The sequence below is a fragment of the Protopterus annectens genome, chromosome 5.part1 (genome assembly GCF_019279795.1).
Source record: "Protopterus annectens isolate FY-2018-M chromosome 5.part1, PAN1.0, whole genome shotgun sequence".
Classification (NCBI taxonomy): Eukaryota; Metazoa; Chordata; order Ceratodontiformes; family Protopteridae; genus Protopterus; species Protopterus annectens.
In genome coordinates this window covers 299,412,422-299,438,951 of record NC_056736.1, presented here as the reverse complement: position 1 = coordinate 299,438,951, position 26,530 = coordinate 299,412,422, and positions in this window count along the sequence as shown.

Genomic DNA, 26,530 nt, shown 5'->3' with positions numbered 1-26,530 from the left:
ATAGTAGTGGGTTGCTATAACATTGGCTATTGGAAGAACTACCCAGCTGCCTGCATGCAATTAGTAAGTGGGAAACACCAACTGGTGCAGAGGCCATCACCTGATCATGAGCATTACCTACAAAAGCCATGCTGCAACCTATTCAAACCAGCTGTAGCCCTGCAGTGGAAAGAGAGAGAGAAAAAAAAAAAACAAACCAAAAATGATAGGTTCATAGGTTCATACTAGGCTATCTGCCCTAGGGCATTTATAAGCCTAGCCAGAATGTGTTTGGCTTTCGCCACCCATTTTAAATTAATTTTGCTATGCTCTTTTTCGAAGTTAGTATACTGTGCCTCTGTCTAACAGTGACACAGAAGTGATACCCGGGGTAAACCTACGATCTCCCATCCACTCATCAAGATTCCTCTTGAAGAGAGTCAATGAGGGGCTCTGCCTAACCTGGACTGGGATTTTATTCCAGAGTGAAGGGAGCCTCTGGGTTATGAATCTGTCCCTCCAGCATGTCCTATTTATTTCAGTGCTGAGGTTCAAGTCTCTCGAGCGCATAGCTCGATGGGATTTGGATTTTCTGAGGTGCAGCATGTCCGTTAATTCCGGGTTGGACATGGCTTTATACGTCAGGCACAGATCGCCTCTGAACAGGTGGTATGCCACTGAGTAGAGCTGGAGTTTCTTTAACCGGGCAGCATATGGCATCTGTTTGAGCCCTTTGATCCTCTTGGTGAGGTACTTTTGGGGTCTTTCCAGTTGCTGCAGGTGTCTGGTAAGATACATCCCAAAAGGGGCATTGTACTCAATTATGGGCCTGATGAGGGTTGAGTAAAGAGGCACGATGACCTCCCCTGATCTAGATGTGAATCCCTTCATGATTAGGTGGGCTATATAAAATGTTTTTCTAACCACTTTGGCCACGTGGTTGTCAAATGAGAGATTGCTATCAACTTGGGTCCCCAGGTCCCTAATTACTTCTTATGTACTTAATGGATTACCACCTATGTGGTAATTTGTGGACACTTTGTTTTTGCCAAAGGGGATGACTATACACTTTTTGGCATTTAGCTTGAGGCCATGGCTCTGGCACCAGTTGTCTGTTTCTATGAGGCCCTTTTGGAGGATGCTTGTGTCGGCTGGAGAGTCGATTATGGCGCTCAGTTTGCAGTCATCTGTGAACTTGGTCAGCCACAGTCCTTCCATGTTGGCCTGTACCTCCGAGAAATATATACCGAACAAGAGACGTCCCAGGACTGAGCCTTGTGGGACACCACTTGTAACTGGTTTGGAGTCTGACATGGCTCCAGCAATTCTAACCATGTGGGTTCTGTCCTTGAGCCAGTTTGCAATCCATCTAGTGACATAGGGGTTTATATTTAAGCTGGTGAGCTTATCTATAATGCCCGAGTGGGGTATTGTATCGAAGGCTTTTGCGAGGTCCAGGTAGGCTGTGTGGACCACCTTCCCCTCGTCAATGGCCTTGGTGACTGTTTCAAAGAAATCAACCAGGTTTAAGAGGCAGGATCTGCCCTTAACAAAGCCGAACTGGGTAGGAGCCAGTGTTTGTAGGTCCCCAATATCTTTATTTATGAGGTCCATGATGATCCTTTCCATAGCTTTGCAGACCAAGCTAGTCAGGCTTATGGGGCGATAGTTTCCAGGACCCATTGGGGCACCACCTTTATGGAGAGGGACCACTGTTGCTGTACGCCACTCTTTGGGCACATATCCTGTACTAAGGCTGAGATTGAACAGTAGTTTTATGTTTGGGTTTAGCTCTTCTTGGAGTTCATGTAGGACGCAGCCCGGGACGCCATCTGTTCCCATTGATGCTGTGTTTTTTGCTTTGGAGAGGGCGGCTCTTACCTGAGCATCTGAGATGTCAGGGGGGCAGCACTCTGCTGGGATAGATATTTGCCCTTTTGGTGGGGAGGGAGAAGTGTGCGCAGAACCTGTCAGCTAGGATGTTGGGAATGTCTGTGGGTTCGTGTATTTTTGTCATTTTGGACTAATTCTGAGCATATCTGGGAATTACCACCCAGGTTCCTAACATAACTAAAGAAAGCCTTGTGATTATCCTTAGTGTCCTGTGCAATTTTTCTCTCGAAGCTGGCCTTAGACAATTTTATGTGTGCCCGTAGTTTTTGCTAATACTGATCAGTGATGCCTTCCCTTTTGGGATTTTGCTCTATCATTTAGTAGCTTCCTCCTTCTATTGTATAGTTTGTTTATGGCTGGGGTCCACCAGACAGGACGTCTGCCTTTGGAGGATTGGGTCTTGGTTTTATTTGGGATCGATGATCCATGCATTCCTGAAGGTGTTCATAGAATGCGTTTATAAAGGATTCTGCAGTCTGGGCCGTATTTTCCACAGGCCCGGGGGCTTTGAAGGATTCCACCTCAGTTTTGAGGAGTGTGAAATTTGCTTTAGAGAAGTTTTTCACTGTGGTTTTCTGGGCAGGGGGTGGGGTCGGGATGTGAATATCCAGTGAGATTAGTTTATGGTCTGATCTTACCAGTGAGGGATACACGTCTGGTCTGGAGCATAGAGTCCCCATGTTGGTGATGATCAAGTCCAGTATGTTTTCCCTTCTTGTGGGAGTGGTAACAATTTGTTCCATAGCATTTGAGTTTATAAATTCTAGGAACCTTTGGGCTAGGGTGTTGGAGCTAGAGTAATGCTCCCAGTCTATGTTTCGGTAGTTGAAGTCACCCAATATAATGGTGTTTGGAGAGACCTTCATATTTTACAGTGTTCTCAGGAAGGCCGAGTGGGTTCCTGGGTTTGGGAGGGTGGTCTGTAGCAGGCTATAAACTGGAAGGCAGTTTTACCCACTGTTAGTTGCACATGGATAGTCTCTGATGCTTCATGCTTTGCCACCAACCTGGAGGTGTGGGTATCTTTGATGAATATCGATACTCCCCCTCCTTTTGTGGTTCGGTCCAAGTTTTGGGGCCGAAAAGCATGGTATGAAGTATAACCTGGTAGTGCTGGTGTGCTCTCGGGAGCCCTGAACCAGGTTTCTGTTACTGCACAGATATCTATGTTCTCCATGATAAGGAGAGTTTTGAGTGCGTGCATCTTGAGGTTTAGACTTCTGGCGTTGAGTAGTATTACTCTTAGTTTCTTATCCCTTGTGATACCTATGGAGGTGGGTTTGTCTTTTGAGCCTTGCCTAAAAAAGGCACTATGGGGGTAGCAAGAGCCTTTGCCAATATCCGAAAGCCCAGGGGTGACAGGTGCAAGCCGTCCCTAGCGAAGCATCGTGGCTTGTCGAGCATATCATCCCAAGCTGACAGGCATTGGATCCCCTTTGAATGACACCAGTACTTAAGCCAATTGTTGAAATTGATCATCTTGTCTTCATATTGTGGCATCATTCTTGGTGAGGGTAAGATGCTACTCAAGGTCAGGGTCATACCGGCCTGGGCTACATGCTCAGAGAGCTCCTTTATGTCTCTTTTCATGTAGTCCAGGGAGTCGCCTCAGGTCATTCACACCAGCATGGACAATGACTGAGTCATATTTGTACTTGCCTTGGAGTGACCTGAGTGCTTGTGTTATGTGGCGGATCCTAGCGCCCGGCAGGCTGCTCACCGTGACCCTCTCCTTGTTCAGCCTGGTGAGCGCGGGACGTCAGTGTGCCTGGCGATAGAGTCACCTATTACAAGTGTATCAGGTGTGTTGTTTAGTCTTAAGGGCTGTGACTGTTTGGCACACTGGCTTTGTGAGATGTGTTGCACGTGTTTTGTTTTGGGGTAGCGGCTGCTTGGGTGTCTGCTTTGGAGGTCTCTGCTGCTTGCAGATCTTTATTTAGAGCCTCCGAGTATGTTTTTGTGTGATTATGTGTTTGGTTTGCTGTCGTGGTAGGTCTATGTGAGACTGGAATTGTAGTGAGTGTGGTTTCCTTCTCCTCCTGACTGGTTATGCCAGTACTGAGTTGAGAGAGCTTAGCCTCCAGTTTGGCTATATGGTTGCATCTCTCACATGTGTTGGAATTTGTTGGGAGGAGGAGAGGGTTGTCTGTGTACATGAGGCAGTTGTAACATTGCCTCAAGATTCCCAGATTCACCAGCTGGACTGGAGAGGAGATTGACAACTTACCTTTGGACATGCTAGAATAATATTGGGAATTCCTTAATAATTGAAAACCAGGGCCAGTGGGGAGTGAGGGTGTAGTGCTTTTAATTTTTAGTGCTGACTTATATAATTGCTTTAGTGAGCAAGTGCCAGGTAACTTAAGTGCAATGTGTTACAGGTAACTTAAATGCAAAAATGACAAACAGTAACTTTCTTTCAAGTGAAACAAGGAAATAAGTACAGTAAGCAATGCAGATATCACTAGTGATCCACAGAAGCGTTGAGAAGCTGCGTATTAGGTGGAATTAGCGTTCCAGGGAAATAACAAGCAAACAAGCAACAAGCATATAAACAAAGCTAGATTCAGCAGGCCTGGATCTAGTCTATGCTACAGCAAACAAGGTGTACCAATTTCAGTAAGATACAGTTCAAATATTCAGGCACTATAAACCTTTAACTAGAAATTCCCAGCTCAGAAGGGCAGAGTCCAGCCTCTTCTCCCACAAGAGTGCAGATCACAAACAAAAATGAAACAAAAAAAAAACAAGGAATACATAAACTGGAACACAGGCGAGAGCATAATAATAAAACAGGTATGTGAAACATGTTAGCATGTAATTGAATGTAGTACTTGGTCTATAATAATGGGATAGATGATTTTGAAAGAATTATATGTGCCAACAAAGACGTGTAAAGATGTCCTGCTGAACAACTGCTATGGACATAGCATCTGGCTCTGTCTGCAGTGGGCCATACCTGTCAACTGTACACATCTTCACAGAATGTCAAGATTTACCCGTCATAGTGTTTGTTCTGTTCCTCCTAACATCTATATTATTCTGGCAAATAGCTGGGGATGGATGATATGAAGTAATGACAAACACTTGAGTTTCAGACTCCAACAGCTTCAGAACAGTCATGGTAATACAAAATGTATTATGCTGCAAACTCCATAGGTTTGTAACAGGCATATTTAAGATCTGTCCCTATTTATCCCCCCCTCCCCCCAATTTTAGGCTTTGTCCAGATGTGTGATGCTCTAAGAGGTGGAGAGGTAGGGTCACAGCTGAGGAGCCTGACTTACCCTAGGAAAGGACAGCTTACATATGGCAACCACTAGAGTGTCTGTCAAACCGTCATGACTGTGCCACTGCTAGGCCAGTTAATGGGATGTTGTCCATATCCATATGTTACCTTTGAACATGAGTATTATACATGTTTGCATTGTAAATCTAAGATACCTATATAGGGCATGTGCAAAGTAAAGTACTGTTGCAGATGTGTGTGTTAAACTGCATGCGATATATTGAATTAATAACATTCAACTGTACAGTGTTCTGCCAGACAATAGTCACAGTTGTGACTGATATCTGTAGTCACATACACATATACTTGTGTTATGTCAGCTATATTAATACGTTATCAATATTGATTTCCCTGTTGTCACCCATTGATGTGGACCATTGTCCAGAAGTCCTGGTATAACAGTTTGAGAAGTATGATTGAGCTGCAAGACTGTAAATATAGTGTGCCATACTGACATAGAACACAAATGTATACCAGGTATTCCCTGAGCATGTGTATGTATATGTATGTTAAGCTGAAAGGCACAAAAGTAATAACATGGGTTACAAGCAGTCCTCAAAATAGGTTGTGCATGTTCCATGTGTGTAATATCAGTGTCATTGCATATAACAAAATAAAATGTGTACAGCTACTGATTGTTGCATTGCCATGACACTGATATGGTACTACAGTAGGCATGATTATGCGGTAGTAATCAGAGAAGTCTACAACTGTGTTATGACCCACTGTCCATGCCTACCATGAACAGCTATATCAACACCCATATACAGTGGATATCCAAAGTGTACACACCCCTGTTGGAATGCCAGGTTTGTGTGCTGTATGCCAATGAGGCCACATAAAATCATTTCAAAATGGTTCTCACCTCAAATGTGACCCATACCCTGTACAATACTATTGAAAAAGAAACAAAGCTGTTTCAAGGAAGGTGAGCAACCATTGCCAAGAGAAGATGTGTCATGATGTTAGAGTACGAACCAAGACAAATGGATGGTATAATCATCTCAGCAGGTGTTTACACAACATATCAGTTTAAGGGTGTGCACACACATTCAGCTGGCTTACTGTACTAAGTATTATTTCTCATATGTTTTCACAGAACAGATTGTTATGTTTTCATTTGAATTAAGCAGGCTGTAGGTCACATTACAGGTGGGAATTGTGTTGAAATGAGCTTTTGTGGGGTGATGTTTCAATTGTACAACTACCAGGCATTGTAACAGGGGCGTGTGCACTTTATATCCACTATAGCTGTACGGAATCAGCACTACCTGACCTGTACAACCAGCCTCCACCAACGATAGAGTAATCCCCCTTGGTGGACAGCAGCAATACACAAAGCACATAATAGGTTGCTATAGTGGCTGGAGAGGGACACATAGGTGCAGACCACAACTTGGAAGCAAGTCCACCTCTATCTGAGCAAGCATGTAGGTTCACAGGTGACTTCCTGTAAGGCTGACTATGACTATAAATCAGACATATCCACACCACCAAGGCCAATTGCAACAATGTTTCCACATATGTAGTGAGTCTCAGTGGCAGTAACACAATTCAACCTGTACTGGGGGTAAAACACACCTCATACACACATGCCATGGATACAGGCAACATGAATCAGAAAGGTTAGGTGGGAACAGTGCCACCCTGTCCAAACATTTGTACAGGGGGATATGCACATCAACCACACTCCTGCCCTCATCAGTGGTGAGCATGTACATAATGCCTACTGATGGCAACAACAGTAAGTCTTCATGGGGCAGGAGAACAAAACAGTCTGCCTCCTACATGAACTCAGGCATGTGCTCACAGCCCCATCACACATTACTGTTAAACACAGACTTGTCACCATCCACATGAAAGATGGCCACTGTCATCTCTCTATACAGAAATGAATGGAGAATAGAGGATTATGCAATTAAGTGTCCAACATTGGGGGAACTAGACAGGTCAGGGCCAGGAGTATAATGCAAGATGCCAAAGCCATGATAGCTTACAGTGTTATGGTATAGTCTGGATTATTTGCAAGTAATATCCACTGTTGATTTGCAAGTGGACAACCGTATGAGGTCCTATGACCTTTTTTCCTGTTTATATCTTCTAGGTAATATGCAACATCCACGGCTGCCAGCATTTACCATCATAGAGAATGACACCATCATGCAATATGTCATACAGCATTACAACATATTATTCAGCCGTAGAACCCAGGATCTGCAGGAGAGGACCGCCCTGTAGAACAAGCTTGTCCACAGGGTAAATGATGTTGGCCTGCACAGCTGAAATTATGAGCAGGTGCGGCATCATTGCACTGACCTCATACTCCATGCCCATAAGTGTTCTGCTGCCATTGCGAGGGACTGGATAACCACAGGTGGGGGTCAAGTCATCCAGCCCCCACTGACACATGCTGAGGAGATCCTCGCCAGCCTTGGGGCACCTGCCCACCAGACAAGCCATCAAGCTGAAGACAGCATTGTGGAGGTGGGTGCCACCCACACAATGGACGAGGAGCGTGCAGGTTAAGGCCTCAGTGCACATTACTAGAACACTGTTGCTTATCCATTTTTATTTGTAAAGTATCTGCATGCAAATGTCAGATAAGATAGTCTGTTGCTGGAGTGTAGTAATGCACAGATGTGCATAATCCTTAGTATTGGGGTTTGTACTGTTGATGTGCTGAAATGCTGCTTCCACCCTGTACCAATGCCACAGGTGTGGATACCAACATTACTTCTCTCACACAACTATTTAGGTCCCTCTGGTATACAACTGGGACAGCAGCCTGTAGCTGGTGAGAATGGAGTTGTTTTTATTCAGGTTTGCCAATACACCAGCCATGTTAAGGCCATGCTATTTGCCATGAACACATTTAACACACCTACCCATAATGCATGCTATACATGTTCAATTTTGTTGGTGTTAACTGCACTGCATCACAGTGGTTACCATAGTGGTATATCTGAAGGGTATGTAAGATTCCTGCAGTATACCTTACAACCTGTCAGTGCAAGATGTGTGGACAGAGATAAAATGGTGAGACAAATGGCCTACAGTAGGGACATGTATGAAACATTACCCTTATACAGTGGATACAACAGTGTATGCACCTCTATTACAATGGCAACTGTTCCTGATATATACAATGGCAGACCACGATAACACATTCCACACATTTTACAACCTGAAATGTGATCCTAACATGATCAATAAATGTGTAATATGGAATCCTATGTCAGGACAACAAATATGCGGTATACAAACCTTACAAAACACTGGAAGCATATGTGTATACACACTCCAAATAACATATTGTGGAGGCAGCTTATGATGTACTGATAGCATTCCCTCTTTTTGAGTACACACCTGCCATCAAGTACAGGGCCTCAATGTCACACCAAGTAATGGTCTGCTGTCCAAGAAGTATGTCCATGACATTTGCCCAGTCGCCTACAACAGAGGCAGCCATGGCTTGCACACATCTTACAAAGCATGAAATGGATCCCATATCCAAAAGGTAGCAGTCAGGAGTGGGAAAAGTAACCTTACCTCACCATTGCATATACCATGGCAAACAGTGCAGACAGTCATCTAGACGTATATTAAATATGGGACAACAGTGATGTAGAAAATAAACAGATGCCCATCCAAAACAGATGACAAAACATGTTGCAAACTGGTCATGGAGCCTGCCCAGAGACATGCAGCAACACTGAGGGAGTTACAGGAATATCTAGCAAGTACTGCTGTGCAGTACCTGTGTCGACAATCGCCTGGATTCTGCATAAGTGTGGCCTATGGGTTAGAGTAATCAGACGGAAGATTTGTCCCACATGAAACATCATCCAGGACTCTGTATAAGTACCATAAGCATAACATCAAGTCTCCCAAAGGCATGTGTTGCAATGTGTAATGGTGTCGTAAGACCAAGGCTCAAACCTACAGACAGTATTCATAAAGATATGTGTGGTGCAATCAGAAAGCTTCTACCACTATTCAGATAAATAAGCTCAAAACTAACCCTATACCCCTATCCAATGGCACAAGACAAGGTTGCCCTCTTTCCCCATACCTCTTTAATATCTATCTAGACCTCCTGCTCCTGTTTATTTCATAAAAAATCTTCCATCACATACCTAGAATGTTTAATATAAACCTTACATACTCCGCCTTTGCCGAAGACTTAAATATATATTTTCAACTTCCCACCACTGATCTCCCAAAAATAATCAAAGCAATAGCTGAGTTCTCCGAAATCTCTAATTATAAATTAAATTCAAATAAATCCCATCTATTTCCCCTGAATCTTATAGGCCATAAGGAATATTACTTTCCCGAGAGTGAGATCAAGATTAACTACCAGATAAAATACCTAGGAATACTATTTATCCCAGACTTTAAGGAAATCATAAAGAATAACCTACTACATACATGGACCAATGTTGAAAATGATATTAATAGATGGAAGAATATTAATATGTCTCTACTTTCAAAAGCTAGTGTTGTCAAGATGAATCTATTACCAAGAATACTCTTTCAATTAAATGCCACCTTCTCAGATATTCCCCAAAATGTTTTCTTGATATAGAAAAAGCTATATCAAGATTTTTATGGTATCCCAAATCTACCAGAATTAAATATAATAAACTTGTACTTACCAAGGATAAGGGGGATTGGGTTTGCCAGACTTCAAACTTTATTATAGTATAATTACTGCTTACAGACTAATACAGATAATAAACCATGACCCAAACGTTAATACCCAGACACCTCAGTGGACCAAAATCTGGTTTGAACAACTTAAATCCCTTGGATATAACACCAAATATCTTCCCTTTTTAAATCTAAATCAAAAAGGCTTATTCACAAAGAACTTACACCTACTAATTAAGCACATGATCCTAACTACTCAAATGTTATTCAAATCAATACAACTATACAATGCTCTTGCCTTTATACAACTGTTCCACCTAAATCCTAATCTACTAATAAATAATAAACCCCTAAATCTAACGAATTACACTCTGATAAAAGATCTTACAATATGGGAAATTTACAAATGGAAAGAATCTAATATACTACAACTAAGATTGAAACTCAATCTTCCTAAGAAATATACTATCATTCTTAGCCAAATCCATTATCTTATAAATGCTACATTTTCACAAACTAATCTCAACCTGCAGGACATTAACTTAGTAAAACTAATACTAAAAAATCTTGTGACTAAAGGAAAAACAATCTCTAGGACATATAAACTTGTAACGAACATAAAATACCAGAATTCTCTATTATTCTCAACCTATTGGAAAGAGAAAAAACAATTACTTACTGAAGAAAGCAAAAGACTGACCATTGAAAATATAATAAAGTTTATTCCCTTTAAGTGGCTGCTATACACACAAATTATGATTAATAACAGTGTATATTATACCTCATTAAAGCTAAATAAGTTCAATCCCAAATTTTCGCCTATATGTCCACACTGCCCAAACCAAACAGCTGACATTCTCCATGTTATGTGGGACTGTAGTAAGGTACACAACCTATGGTGCTCATTAAGAGCTAGATTGCAGGAGATGGGATATGAAAAAAACAACCCTGTCATGGGAGATGGCTATATTGCACGCCAATACAAATAAACTTCCAAAAATGTTAAAACATATCCTTATCACCATGTGTGCCCTTATTAAATTTTACATTAAAAAAATTGGACTGTCACATCTCCAATCACATGGGAAGACTTTAGCAAACTAGCTATTAAATATATTTCATCTCACAAATTAGTTTATACAACAACAAAACAAAAGCATTACTATCAGAAATATTGGGGTTATTTACTAGCTGTAATTCTCAAGAATTAAAGGCAGGCCTCACACTGACCTGCTAAGACAAACATATTAAGCAAAGTTTGCATTATAAGCAACTTATTTCCTTTCCTGTCTATACACCTAAATACATTCCCTAGTACACCTATCTATAACTAGTGATTGAATTTCTACCTCTATCTCCTTATAAACTCTGCCCCTTATATTATCTCTCTTCTTTCAATTGATATTCAGAAGTTTTTCTCTCCTCTGTTTTCTGATGTAGTGACTTCTAGTGTATATAGTGTATATAATTAGTATTTAGCTTTTATGGTTTTCTTTCTATATCTATTGTAGACATGTTTTTGATGTGTTGTATTACTGTTATTATTGAAAAACTGAATAAAGAGATTTTGGAAAAAAAAAGATATGTGTGGTGCACAAGCAACACCTCACTCCACCTCGGGGCCACCATCCCCAACTTTTAGCTTGCTGGTGCCAGTGTACAACTTTAGGGTTGCTGTTCATTAGCTGGAACTATGCCAGTTGACATGGTGGGTGGAATTTGGAACACTGCAAAATAATACTTGTGTGGTCCATAGTTTTCGGGCATCTGCAATAAGGCTGAGGATGGGGAGAGGTGTCAGCTTGAAACACAACAGTGAACTGAAGCATACAGCCAAAGGTAGCTAAGAATGGATGTATCAGAACACACTCAAGGTTATGAATTGTACCAGACATAACCCAGACTCTACAGCAACAGGGAAGCCACTGTGTGACCTCCAAGGGCTGTGCACATGAGCTGACCTTGCAAACTGGCAGAGTTGGGGGACCTTTGTAGGGCAGACAGACCAAATAATGCCAAGTAAAGAAGGGTCATGCTAGTATACCCCTTCCAGGAATAATGACTGCTGTAGTTCACTTAACAGGTGCTTCAACAAACCATTGTGTTAAGGGTGTGCACACTTATGCAACCCACATATTGTATGCATCTCATTCAGCATCTGCATGACTAAGACATTTGTTTGATACTACATTGGATTGCACAGGTCATATGTCACATATCAAGTGTGTGTAATGTTAACAAATGCAGTATTGTGGCCCCAATGTATATCATAGAAGGGGCTGGCATGTCAACAAGGGTGTGTACACTCCTCATATCCACATTAAGCTTTGAAGGTTGTCAGTGTAACCAGATTTAATTGCACATACATGCACTGCTGATGAGATCTGCAAATCAGAGGTCAGGCATTAATTACTGACATCAGACCTCATATCATCCCAGTTATGTATCAGACAAACACATAGGAGCTGTGAGCAGCAGAGCAAACATAACTGCCAGACATCTACACATTCAGCAATGGTCTGTACACTTGTGAGGTATGGTGCACAGTACATGCCAGTGTGCTGTACAGGTGCACAGCAATAATGTGTACATGGGTGCAGTGTGTTCCAGGGGAAGGGGCATTACCTACTAACACAACTCATGCATCACAGGTCTTAATTTAAATTTCTTCTCTGCCCTTCACAGGTGGTGAGGTGGGTCAGGGTCCCTCCTGCAGGCAAACTGATGTTAGTGTCCATACCGACTCTGACAATGATAATAGGCATAGTGAGGCACAGGCAGGGTTGTCAGGGACTGAATCTGTACCATTGGTTGGCATCCCACTTTTATCCACCCCATCCCCACCCACAGTCACAATGCCCACACATACCCAATCACCAGTGGCCATAGATGAGGGACATATGGAGGGTGGTGGCATGGGACAGGAAAGTGTGGTGACTATGGCAAGTGTGAGTGTCTGTACACAGCAGCCATAGCCAGATGACTTGCGAGGTCCCACACAGGCAGATGGACAGGACATAGTAGGTCCACTGGCCATCATGCACCTGGGATAAGTGCCACAGCAGGTTTCACCATATGCATGTTTCAGGCCATCATGTAGACACAGGCACATATGGAATGTTACACCAGAGATAGTCTGTGGCTCCAGAGGGCTACTCTTCCTACTGTACATGACTACATCAGTGATCATGCAGATGCCCACCATTATTTTGCAGAGGTCATGGATAGACGGTTGGGTGAGATGGTAGGAATCCTCGACTGTGTGGTGTCTGTGGTAGAGCATGTGGTGGGAGTAGAAGTAGGGCATCAGCCACGTAGCCGTAGGTCAGCAACACCAACAGGTGGAGGTCTAAGTGGACGTGCAACATCTCACTCCCACTCCCGTAATGGCAGTACCAGCACCAGCACTGCAGTGGGGGTGCTGTTCACACCATAACGCAGCAGGCCACATGCACATGGTCCTGGGCGGTCCCAAAAGGGAAGCAGATCCAGCGGACAATTGTCATCATCGGGGAGAGTACCATATCTTGGCTTCTACCTGATGGTGCCCGTGCAACCCCTAGCAGGCGCAGTTCCTGTGTCCGTGGCTGGACACAGTGAACTGTACACCTTGCCATGTATGGTCTTCAGCTGTCCAACATACCCCTGTATAGGGCAGCCACATGGCAGAACTGTGTGCATACATATACACACACCACCAACACAGCTAGGGCACCTCCATACCTACACACACAACGTCTGCACAGGCCATTTAATAAACACCCCCTAACCCACGCACATGATATCAACCAAATGGCTCAGCCTAGGCCTCTGGCAAACCCACACCACACCCTGTGCATATGATGGTACCTTTGCCACATCCCTGTCATCCATACCATCGATGCAGGGACATGCTAATATGGTTCTGATGCACATGGTGAATGTACTAAAATTTAGCAATGTAATGCTGTTTAAAGTGTTGTCAGCTGGAATGTTTATTGCTTACATGTAAGGGTGTGTAGCTGTCCAGCCATGATGCATTATTGCTGTTATTAACACTGACTGAATGTGGTCTCCATAATGTATTCTGTTTGTGTTCTAGGTGTCTGTGTGTAAGGAGAATGTTGATCTGCTGTCCTTTCATACAAGGGGTGTGGCACTAGGGTAACACATTGACTGTGTCATATCCCAGGTACAGCTGAACACAAGTACCAGGTCTCTATAACAGTTACTGCATGTGCTACATGGCTGATAGGTCTGAGGGGTGTATACAGGTGAGTACATGGTGGCTGATGTAAGCAGCTCTTCTACAGTGGACAATGGTAAGTGTACTGGGTGGCACATACCAAATGTTTGTGAATAACACACACACAGTGCTGGTGTGGGGGGCACAGCCCCCTGCTTTGGAGGGTGTGGGGTGGCGTAGAACCACACATAGTGTGATTAACAACTACTTAACCTCTTAACATAAACTGGACAGTATAACAGCACACTAAGTGGGGTGATACGCACAACAATACCCTCAATGTGGGTGGCTGTGCCCACAACCACACCCAACTATATATACCAGCTCCAGTAGCGCTGTACAGCTGTACAGTGAGGAAAAGGGTATTTACATGTCCACTACTAGTTTTGATGGAATGAATTTCCACAAGATGATTGCTTTGCAATGTTACCTTTTTCCAGTTAGTTTTCAGACAAATGATCTCCTGGGAAATATATTTTCTGCAAACTGAAGTAGATCCCTTCACATACACACACACTTATTTGGCAGCACTGAGATTAGAACCGCTACCTAGGTACTTATTGCTCCTAATGTGTTTGGCCTTAATTGCACACACCACAGAGATTGTAGGGTGAGGTGTGTCCTGAGCTTCCACTAAAGTGAACAACATCACCAGGCCTTGTACAGTATGGTAATGGGGGATGTACTGGGTGTTAATGTACAATATACAGTACAACATACTGACATATGCACATTCACAAACATACAGTCACAGACACATTTGACAGACCTGGATTTAGCAGTGCTGACTACCTTGTCAGTTAGTCCATACTGTTACAAAGTTTTTGCACACAGCACATGCATTATTGGGCTGAAGAGTGTCATCAGTTACCTGTAAGGCTGATGCTGACAGCGGTCCTCATACAGTGGACCTTGGGATATGTACTGAGGGTACCATGGTGTAAAGACAGTATACCCAGCACCCCCACCCCACATTGGATATTCTACTCACTGAAACCCATGACAATGCTCTGACATACCCACAATCACACAGTTACAAGGACTGCAATACAAACCCTTGTCTATCTAAGCATTGCTACTACAGGGAAATGCATTTATTGCACATGCCACAGGGATAGTAGGGTGAGGGTTTTGTCATGGCTCTCGTAATGTCAGCAACATCACTATCTCTTATAATGTATGGCAAAGTTTAGTGTATTTAGAGAATGAGGCCTCAGAATGCTGCCTCCTACAAATATGCATACTCACACACACTTGCACACATACACACACACATTCTCACATTTGTCAGGACTCAGAGGGTAACCCATGCCTATCTACCCATTTGTAAAACAGTGTTATGCTGGTACTGCAAGCTCCAGGTAGCCCATAGGGTGAAGAGTGTCACAAGGTAAATTTAATGTGAATTACAGCAGCAGCCCTTTTTAAGTATAATAATTGGGGTATAATGGGTGAGAAGGCCCTCGGAGTATTTTCAACTACAAGTTTACAAACACACAAACACTGTTATACTCAGTAATGCACACAGACACATTTGTCAGTACTGAGGTCCATAGGTGCAGGTGTTCCTAGGTCTGTACCAGGCTAATGTCCATGGAAAGATGAGAAGACTAGGACATGTGAGTACACTGGTATCATGCCACCTGACATTTGTCAGCAGGCCATCTATCAACTACTGCCACTTGAGTGATCGCCAGGGTGACAGTTAAATTCAAAATCCACTCATCTGGTTTTCTCTGGAAAAGGGCCAGTGAGGTTCTCCAATTGACATGTATGCAACATATATTGCATAACATGGCCATTGTCTGGGTTAGGGACCTGTACCCAAACATGTTCTGTTGACTGTGGTAGTCTGGTTGAGGTATCCATGGCATGTGGTGCATTCAGAGTGGGGTTTCCTAGCTGTGGCATTCATAACACAGCTGGGCAAACATGTCAGTGTTAGTCAATCAGAGATTGCCTGTAAGCAGCCAAGATCTGCACCTGACATCTGCACATTTGTACAGAGGACAGACAGAAAGCAAATAGCCAACACATTATGCATTAGGATGAATGTTTTCAAAGACAGACGTCTGAAACTGATAGGTATGACATTACTACATGACAACAGTCCTCAATGACATGTCCTAAAAACATAGTATAGTAGTCTACAGTTAATATCAACATATCAGATCAATATCCAATAGGAGATGTATACATACCCTAGAACCCTCACTAACTTGATTCAAAAACAAACTCAAGAAATACTTCAAAACTCATTGGTTATGTCCTTGCACTAACCCCAACTAGTGACCTCTCTATTACTTAGGTGCCTTACCTTCAACTACTTCTAACTTTTTTCTACCACACCATTTCAGGAAAGGTCAATTGTATAACTGCTGCTCAAAGTGTCTTAAACGTGAATGCAATGTTATGCATATATAACTTTGAAAATAATGTTTTGTTTTGTAAAGTGTTCATAGGTTCATAGGTTCATACTAGGCTATCTGCCCTAGGGCATTTATAAGCCTAGCCAGAGTGTGTTTGGCTTTCGCCACCCATTTTAAATGAATTTTGCTATGCCCTTTTTCGAGGTTAGTCTACTGTGCCTCTGTCTAACAGTGACACAGAAGTGATACCCAGGTAAACCTACTATCTCCCATCCACTCATCAAGATTCCTCTTGAAGAGAGTCAATGAGGGGCTCTGCCTAACCTGGAATGGGATTTTATTCCAGAGTGAAGGGAGCCTCTGGGTTATGAATCTGTCCCTCCAGCATGTCCTATTTATTTCAGTGCTGAGGTTCAAGTCTCTCAAGCGAGTAGCTCGATGGGATTTGGATTTTCTGAGGTGCAGCATGTCCATTAATTCCGGGTTGGACATGGCTTTATACGTCAGGCACAGATCGCCTCTGAACAGGCGGTATGCCACTGAGTAGAGCTGGAGTTTCTTTAACCGGGCAGCATATGGCATCTGTTTGAGCCCTTTGATCCTCTTGGTGAGGTACTTTTGGGGTCTTTCCAGTTGCTGCAGGTGTCTGGTAAGGTACATCCCAAAAGGGGCATTGTACTCAATTATGGGCCTGATGAGGGATGAGTAAAGAGGCACGATGACCTTCCCTGATCTAGATGTGAATCCCTTCATGATTAGGTGAGCTATATAAAATGTTTTTCTAACCACTTTGGCCACGTGGTTGTCAAATATGAGATTGCTATCAACTTGGGTCCCCAGGTCCCTGACTACTTCTTCCGTACTTAATGGATTACCACCTATGTGGTAATTTGTGGGCACTTTGTTTTTGCCAAAGGGGATGACTATACACTTTTTGGCATTTAGCTTGAGGCCATGGCTCTGGCACCAGTTGTCTGTTTCTATGAGGCCCTTTTGTAGGATGCTTGTGTCGGCTGGAGAGTCTATTATGGCGCCCAGTTTGCCATCATCTGTTTTATGTTTTATAATAAATTGGTACTACATGTGCTAAATGCTGGTATTGCTTATGACTGTAATCTGCTTGAAACTAGCATTTACTAAATGTTCAATGAGTATTATTAACTTGGAGCTTTTCTCCCCGGGCCTCCACTGAAAATGGACATATATCAAGTTGGACTATCTCGGTCAACAAATGTAAAATAAATAAATAAATAAAAACATACAGCTCAAACACGAAGAACATGATAGTCAGTACTCAGAGTTCAGCTTTGCATGCAGGGGTGTATGGTTCCAGTACTACAATCTGCAATCTACTCTTACTTGGAAAAGCACTGTTTACAGTAGTAATGTAATGATACAATACAGGCAAGTATGACTGCATATAACCTGAGATACTACCCAAGTATGAAACACATGCAAAGCGAAAAGATTGTGGTAATACCCATGTATACTCAGGTGTCTCATACAGCATACTCACACTCCTTGCTACTGTAATGACAACACATAGAAGCATGTTATGTACATATAATTAAATACACTTATTAAAGATGTCACACCTAACGATGTGGACATCCTGCAAAAGGGCATCACTGAGACAGATGCCTGGTGTCAAAGCCATGGCCTCAAGCTCAATGCCAAAAAGTGCATTGTCATCCCCTTTGATAAAAACTATGTACCCATGAGCTACCACATAGGTGGTAGTCTACTTAACACCAAAAGTGTGACAAGAGACCTTGGGACACAGGTGGAGAGTAGTCTATCCTTTGATAATCACATCGGCATAGTAGTCAGGAAATCCTTCTACGTGGCACACCTCATCTCAAAAGGTTTCTCATCCATTGTTCCCCTCTACTTGTCACTCATTAGACCCATTATAGAGTACAACACCCCTTTTGGTATGTACCTCACAAGACATCTACAACAACTGGAAAGGCTGCAGAAATACCTCACAAAGAGGATTACTGGCCTCAAACAGATGCCCTACAAAGACCATCTCAAAAAACTCCAGCTTTACTCCATCACATATCGCCTACTCAGAGGCGATCTCTGCCTAACATGCAAAGCTATGTCAAACCCAGAGCTGTTGGACATGCTCCACTTAAAGAAATCCCAATCCCTCTGAGCTACATGCTCTAGGGACCTAAACCTTGTCACCACAATAAACAGAGCATACTGGAGGGATAGATTCCTGTCCCAGAGACTTCCCATACTCTAGAACAAACTACCTACCTATATCAAACAAAGCTCCTCATTAGCACTCTGGGAAATAGGAAATTCACCCAAGGGATCACCTCTGTGGCTCTGCTCAACAGGGGCACAGGAAAATAATTTTCTTGGGTGGCAAAAGCCAGGGTACCTTTTTGGCTAGGCTTGTATAGGCCCTAGGGCCAATAGCCTAGTACCTACCTATGAACCTATGAACCCTGCTATTTGATCAGACTGCAATGTGATCACTGGTTACTGGGCTGAGCTATGCTTAGCAGGTTTAAGCATTGCTTAAATGTAAATGCTAAGAAGATTTGCACACTGGTAAGTGAAGCCTACACGGAGTAAGCGCTTATTCATTTAACCATACGTTAGCAACTCTTACCATCATGCAAACCCGCACAAACTCACTTAAAGCCACTTTAAAGTGCCTTATTCACCCTGTCTCCATCAGCCTTTTTTCTGCCCAGCAACAAACTAAATAGTCCATGCAAGTCTTGAACACTATAGTCACAGCACTTAACCACTAAGCCATCTGAGGTGTAAGAATGTCAGTTGCTTTTTCAAATATATCATTCAGTACACGTACTGAATAGTAGTGAACAACTGCTTTGAGTACTACAATTGTTTACTACTTGTTAGTGAAAACAGTGTGGAATCAGTCATGTTACTATATCTAAATATACACACATCAGATAAATATGGTGACATACATCTGAGAAAGAATATACAACACTCATGTTTACACATACCCCCAGATTTACTATTCTTCCATGCAGGACTAGCTTAGTCCTGCATGGAGGCAGCCATTTAGGAGTAGGAAAGCAGCGCACCATGCATATTAATGAGGCACCCTCCCTGAGCTCCTAATCTTACATGGAGCATGTAAGAGTGCAGGGGGCGTGTCTGAGAGCAGAGCTCTCAGAATATATATGCCCCGCAATGAAGAACAGCAGAAAGGGATAAGAAATGAGCGAGACCGCTCATAGGTGTCCGCATATCCCCACCAACATTCCCCCTGGTGTACAACAGCAAGTAAATCCAAACAAAATGAACAAACCTTTTATTTTATTTTTTTAATAATCCGAGTAAAGCTAACCATAGGTGCACGGGTGTGCCCATCACTTAGCTACGGTTAATGCAGCTTAAATGGCTGAAGAGGATAACAAGGAAGATATATGCAAATGAAGCAGCATAGCAATAGTGCAGTGGGCAGAGTATTCACCTTACGAGCAGGCATTCCTGGTTCATGTTCCACTGCAGCGCATGCCATTTTCCATGGAAAAGCATGTTATGACCAATATTTTCATTGCATAACCCACTAAATAACATATATTTATGAACTAGAGTACTGCAGGAAATGCACATGTGAGGTGTCAGTGTCATAATGAATAAAGCACTAGTAAGCAGGTTTAAGCACCAATAAGCAGTAGTAAGCATATTTAAGCACTAGTAAGCGAGTTTAAGTCTGTTTGCGTGGGGGTAAGCAATGTGCACACAGGTTAAGCAAGTCTGAAGCTAACTCTCTGTAATCATATGTAACTGGAGGTTAGCATTGCTTACCCTTGCCCAAACCCACTTACAAATGCTCAAAAGTGCCTTAATCAGTCTGTATCCAATGGCCCTTGTTCTGCCCATCAACAAAATAAACAGCCTTGCAGGTCTTGAACCCAGGACCCTATACACTATAGTCACAGTAGTTAACCACCAAGCCATCACAGCAGTACAGAAGAATGAGGTATCAGCAAACAAGTCTTCACTATAGTAAATTCAAATTGAACCTGTGAAAGGAATCAATATACAGACATATGTTCCATGACCCACTACATAACATAAATATGTGAACTGGAGTACAGCAGTAAGCCCAGAAGTCAAGTGTAATTGTAAAAGAGTGCTGAAGTCCCCAATAAAACACAAGGACTCCATACAGTGTCTGTACACATGAATCATGGATACCAGGCATACATATAAGATGTAATGAATAATAAATCAATGCCAAAAAGAAAATATAATGGAAAGTTAAATGTAAGCAATGCTAAGCATTGCAGAGGCCATCTTAGGAGGTGTAAGCAATCTGTAGAACAGCTAACTCAATGTGCCCAGTGTTATATCCCTTTAAACAATGCCAACCTTAGGTAAGCAGGTTTGCCCATAGCTTAGCCTTTTCAAAACTGGCCAATCATGAAAAGTGTGGGAAATCAGCCCTACTTAAACCCAAGAGGCAGGAATACATCTCATAATTGGTTGTAGCTTCCCTTGCAGGCACTATGTCAGGAAGGGGAGAGGGTGTGTGCTTTTGAGAGCAGCGCTGGTTCATCCAGGAGTCCAGAGTCATGGCAGGTCTCCTTGTCAAAGACCATGACCAGAGACTGCTGCACGGCCAGTACCAGGGTTCCCAATATAAGGCGGAAGCCTGGGACCATCTCGCCCGTGACCTTACCAGTGCCACTGGCATACTCCAAACCGGTGAGCAGGTCAGGCATCTCTTTGCTGACCTGAAGTGGCGTAAGGGGGACCTCTTGGACCAATGGATCCAAAAGGCTAGAACGGCGGGGCTGTACCAGCTGTAAGTATCACCTCACTATGTGTGTATTAATTGCCAGCTCACGTATATCATGGATAGGTATGGCTAAATATTCCTCTTATGACCTCCACAGCTGCAAGTGAGCAGGCCGCGATCCAGGAGGCCCATGAAAGTTGCCTGGAGAGGTTGTGATGTGAGGCAGGTCAGTAATACTCTTGCATTTACTGTCATAGGAAATAAATCTAAAAGTATTAGTAAATTAATTGCCTGTATAAAACCTGTATTGTTTAAAGCAAGTACTGCATACACCAGAGAATATGGCAGGAAGAGTCTCATATACTTTGTATGTAAATAAAAGTGTAATAGCCTGACAATAAAGGTCTAACTGCTGGACTGCATGTGTATACTCTGGTATAATATGGTAATGTAGATTTGCATTCATGTAATAGTACTGTTGTATTAAGCCTTACCCACACCATGCACCATAAATAAAATGTGTAGAAATGCCTGTATATGACTGGTGCAATCCCCAGAGGCCATTTAGTACAACTGAGAGACATAGACAGAAAACAGGAAAAAATGCAGACAACAAAACCCGAATAGCACATGCAACTGAGATGTGAACTGGTGTTTTTTTATCACACACAGCCATGGTTTGAATCCTGCCAGTGTTAGTAGTCTGCATACAGAATCATACCCCACAACTGTACATATATGTCCAGAATGTCCAGTAAAGTGGCCCGTATCTGTTGCCTGCCAACCTGTCCCCCTGGGAAATCAGTGGGATGATCCCAGACGTATAGGCAGCAAACAGGAAATACAACTGATTGACACACATCTATGAGAACAAAGCTGGCAAACTAGCAACTACCCAAAACCTTATGAGACTAAGAAGCCACATATGTCCCATTTACACCCCCATCATGTCAAGCAGTGGCCAGAGTGTGTACAGTAACAGAGTGAGATGTATGTGCATAATAGTAATGTGGAATCTAGTACTGCATGTGGCAACAATCAGGGAGTGCTAACAAACATTTCTCCCACAGGTCTGTAACAGAATACCAACACTGTGCCCAGAAATACAAGAATGATACCCTGCACTGGTACTGTTTACTTTGGTATTGTATGGCACTGTGAGTGATGCAGTTGCTCTGAATAATGCGGTATTACCCATCACTGCTGCCCACACTGTCCTACAAAATATAACTGTCTAGGAAATCTGTATAAGAGTGTTGTAATACAAAGTCAGAATGCAAAAGCAGAGGAGAATTATAAGGCAGAAAGCAGATAGGAGATATACAGCAATATCTATATAGCACACACAACTTTGATGGACAGTGTTTAAGTTACAGCAGACACAGCCATGGTCTGAATCCTGTGAGTGGAAGTAGGCTGCATACAGAATCATATCCCACAACTGTACAGATGAGACCAGAATGTCCAGTATATGTGCCCATAACTGCTGCATGTCCGCCTGTCCACCTGGTAAGTCTGTGGGATAATCCCAGATGTTTAGCCAGCAAACAGGGAATACAAGTGATTGTCCAACGTCTATGTGAACAAACCTGTCACTGTAGCAACCCCCAAAACTGTCAGTGGAGTAATAAGTCAAATATGTCCTATCTGCAGCCCCATGTTGTCAAGCTGTGACCAGAGTGTGTACAGTAACAGAGTGAGATGTATATGCACAATACTAATGTGTAATCTGGAACTTTGTGTGGCAACATTCGGGAAGTGCTAACAAACATTGCTCCCACAGGCATGTCGGATACGAACACTGTGCTGAGAAATAAAAACATTATACCCTGTACTGGTGCTGTTTACTCTGTTATTGTAGGGAATTGTGAGTGTTGCAGTTTCTCAGAATAATAAAGTATCACTAATCACTGTCACCCACACTGTGCTACATAATATAACTGTGTAGGAAAGCATGTATATGTGTGCGTCAAGTCACTAATGGTTGAAGAGAGCAATATTCTAGATATATCCCGGTACACCTACATGTGGTCAACACATGGCCAGAGTCTGTGCAGAAAGAGTTGGATAGCTATGTGCACAACATCAACCCATAATCTGGGAGTATGTGTAGAAACAGTTAGTTAGTGTTAACATACATTCCCTCTACAGGTATACCAGGTAAGAGGTGTATACTGCAGGTAATACCAGCTCATGTATAATGATGACAACAGCCATATCACTGTCCAAACTAAGGCTATAGGGTAGTGTAATAAGACATGTAAGGTACAGATAACAGCACTGACTAGGAAAGTAATGTGGACTACAGGAATATACTAGTTGTTAATTGACATCTTTTTCTCCCCCAACCATATCTCCAACAATAAACAACATACCCACCCTAACCGGTATGTAATGACTCCAATGTTCTGATAATGCCCTATTGTTTGATAAATATTTTAATTGTTCCCATGCATGTGCTATATTGAATTATTCCAACATTGGTGGCATGGTGCCATCAATGTACCTGCATGTTGTTCTTAATACCACTGTGGTCCCATATATGCATGTATTCTGTTTGCTATGCAACTGTTCCATATCTGCTATCTGGGTTAATGGGAATATCTATGCATGCTGTTATACCTAACCCTGGAATGTGTTGACTATTACTAACCCACATATGATGATAAACTATAGCACATTTTGGAAGGCTGGTCCCAGCGGACCCACCTGTCCCCACCTCAGCTGCCCATGGCACCAGGCACTAGTATGTCTGGGTCCCAACCCGGGACCTCCCTGTCCATTGGTTCTGCACCACCTTCGGGTGGAACCACCTGAAGGGATGGGGAGCAACCCCCCCGGGAGCGGGCGCAGACAGGAACCTGTCACCCGTTGCCAGGTCTGGGTCGTTGTGCATAGCAAGCTCAACCAGCAGTTTGGTGATCTGCTACGCTAGCTCCAGAGCTGTGTGTTGTGACTAGAGAGTCAGGCTGGCTCTGTGACTCAGCACCCAGCACAGCCACCTTTGGGACTGTGAAGATGCAGTGGTGACTGCTCATGGGTGGGGACCACAGTCACACTGTTTCCACTAGGGGGATCATGGGCTTCCTATTTCCCAACACCCCTCCACATAAAGGTGTTTACCCCCCACATGTGTCACATACCACACCTGTATGCATCTTGTTTGTCTTGTCTGTTAACCTACTCAACCTACCTCCCCAAATATACCTGCTATCTCTCTCCAACATCCCACTCTCACCTGAAAAACAAAAAAAAAATGGGTAATCTGTTCCCCAAAAAAAATCTCGCCCCATACATAGCTGTCAGTTTCAGACACATGTCCACTGGACAAATGTAATCAGGTCTAATTGGCATCACAACTTATTATTGTTGTCCTCACCCCTCTCCCAGGGTTTTGAGTGTCCAAATCTACCTCAAAATTCAGTGTATAGGCCCAGCTGTTGCTGTAGATTAAAATGGGCAGCTATGGACCTTCCCCACACCCTTCCTGCACATCCCTAGCTATTTTCCCTACTGTCTTTCCCGCTTCATGCCCTTTTTTCACCACTTTCCTATCAACCCTTTTTCTTTTCTTATAAATAAATTAGCACGGGGGTAAGTGGGAGTAAGCACTTTTAAGCAGCAGTAAGTGGGTTTAAGCTTGTTTGCATGGGGGTAAGCAATGCCTACGCAGGTTAAGCAATTTAGAAGCTGAGTGTAAGAAACAGTAACCGGAAGTTAGCAGTGCTTAAGTCTGGGCAAACCAGCACAAACCCGCTTACAACTGCTCAAAAGTGCCTTAATCACTCTGTATCCAACTGCCCTTGTTCTGCCCAGCAACAAAATAAATAGCCTCTGCAAGGCTCGAACCCAAGACCCAGCACACCATAGCCAAAGTGATTTACCACTAAGTCATGTCAGATATACATAACCCTAGTGTTTATACAAACATATCATCCAGCCCAGTCATTCAACAGTACAGGGAATGTATTCCAACATGTAGATGTATGTGTGCGTGTGTGTGTGTGCGTGTGTGTGTGTGTGTGTGTGTGTGTGTGTGTGTGTGTGTGTGTGTGTGTGTGTGTGTGTGTGTGTGTGCGTATATATATTAATATCTAAACAGATAAAACATATCTAGATATATATATATATATATATATATATATATTATATATATATATATATATATATATATATATATATATATATATATATATATATATATATATATAAATATATACACACACACACACACATATATATATAAATATAAACATATATACATACAAATCCATGCATCTATACATCTATAGATATATATGTCTACATCTATATGTCTGTATATATATATATATATATATATATATATATATATATACATATATATACATACAGCAAGTTATATATATGTAAGCAGATATATACAGACATACATCTGTAGATAACAATAGGAACATAACGAAAACATATATGTCCACATGCACCATTAATGGGGTTGAGAGGCCCCAATCAACATATGTCTTGTATGAATAGGTATAACCCCCACAGAAACAGGTCTGTCCCGCAGTACACTACCAACTGTTGCAGATCCCATAACCAGGTCCTGACACGACATGGGCACAAGATGTTTACAGTACTCCATCTCACCTGTATGATGCCAGGCTGGTATCAGTAACATATCATGTAGTACAGTCTGGCTCCCATAGAGAATGTACAATGTGGAAGCTATCAACATCCCTAAGATACATATACACAGACACATATATGCAGATACAGATATACATATATATATATATATATATATATATATATATATATATATATATCGATATATATGTAACTACGCATACACACGCCGAGATATGTATAGTAAGGTACATATGTAGGAGGTTCACACAATATGGAACAGCCACTATGTCTACAGTTACCACCTTAACAACTGGACACTGTATGAGCCACCCATACAAATGGCAATCATTGTCTGCAACATATACCCACAGAGAGGTCAAAGGATATAACACCACACACAGGTTTGCATAAATGGGGAAGCTTTATTTGTGTACTATTAAAGTTATATATGCCATGTCACATAGCTGTTTAGACACTTAGACATCCATATAAACAGAGTTATTCTACTGTGAAACAGTTATACTAATACAGTAGTCTGGAAAGGTTTACAAATGTTGCTGTCCAGGCCAAGGCCTTCAAGTAGTACAATAATAAAGACAGACCGGGCCACAGGATACCAAACAATCAACAGTAAGTAATGCAGATATATACTTCAGCAGCCGCTATCTACACTCTGTACACAGTCCCTAGGGGGTAAAGAACTCAGTTGACACAATGAGATGTAACTGTTACATAACAAGGCATAACTGGCACCATCACAAGCACATTGA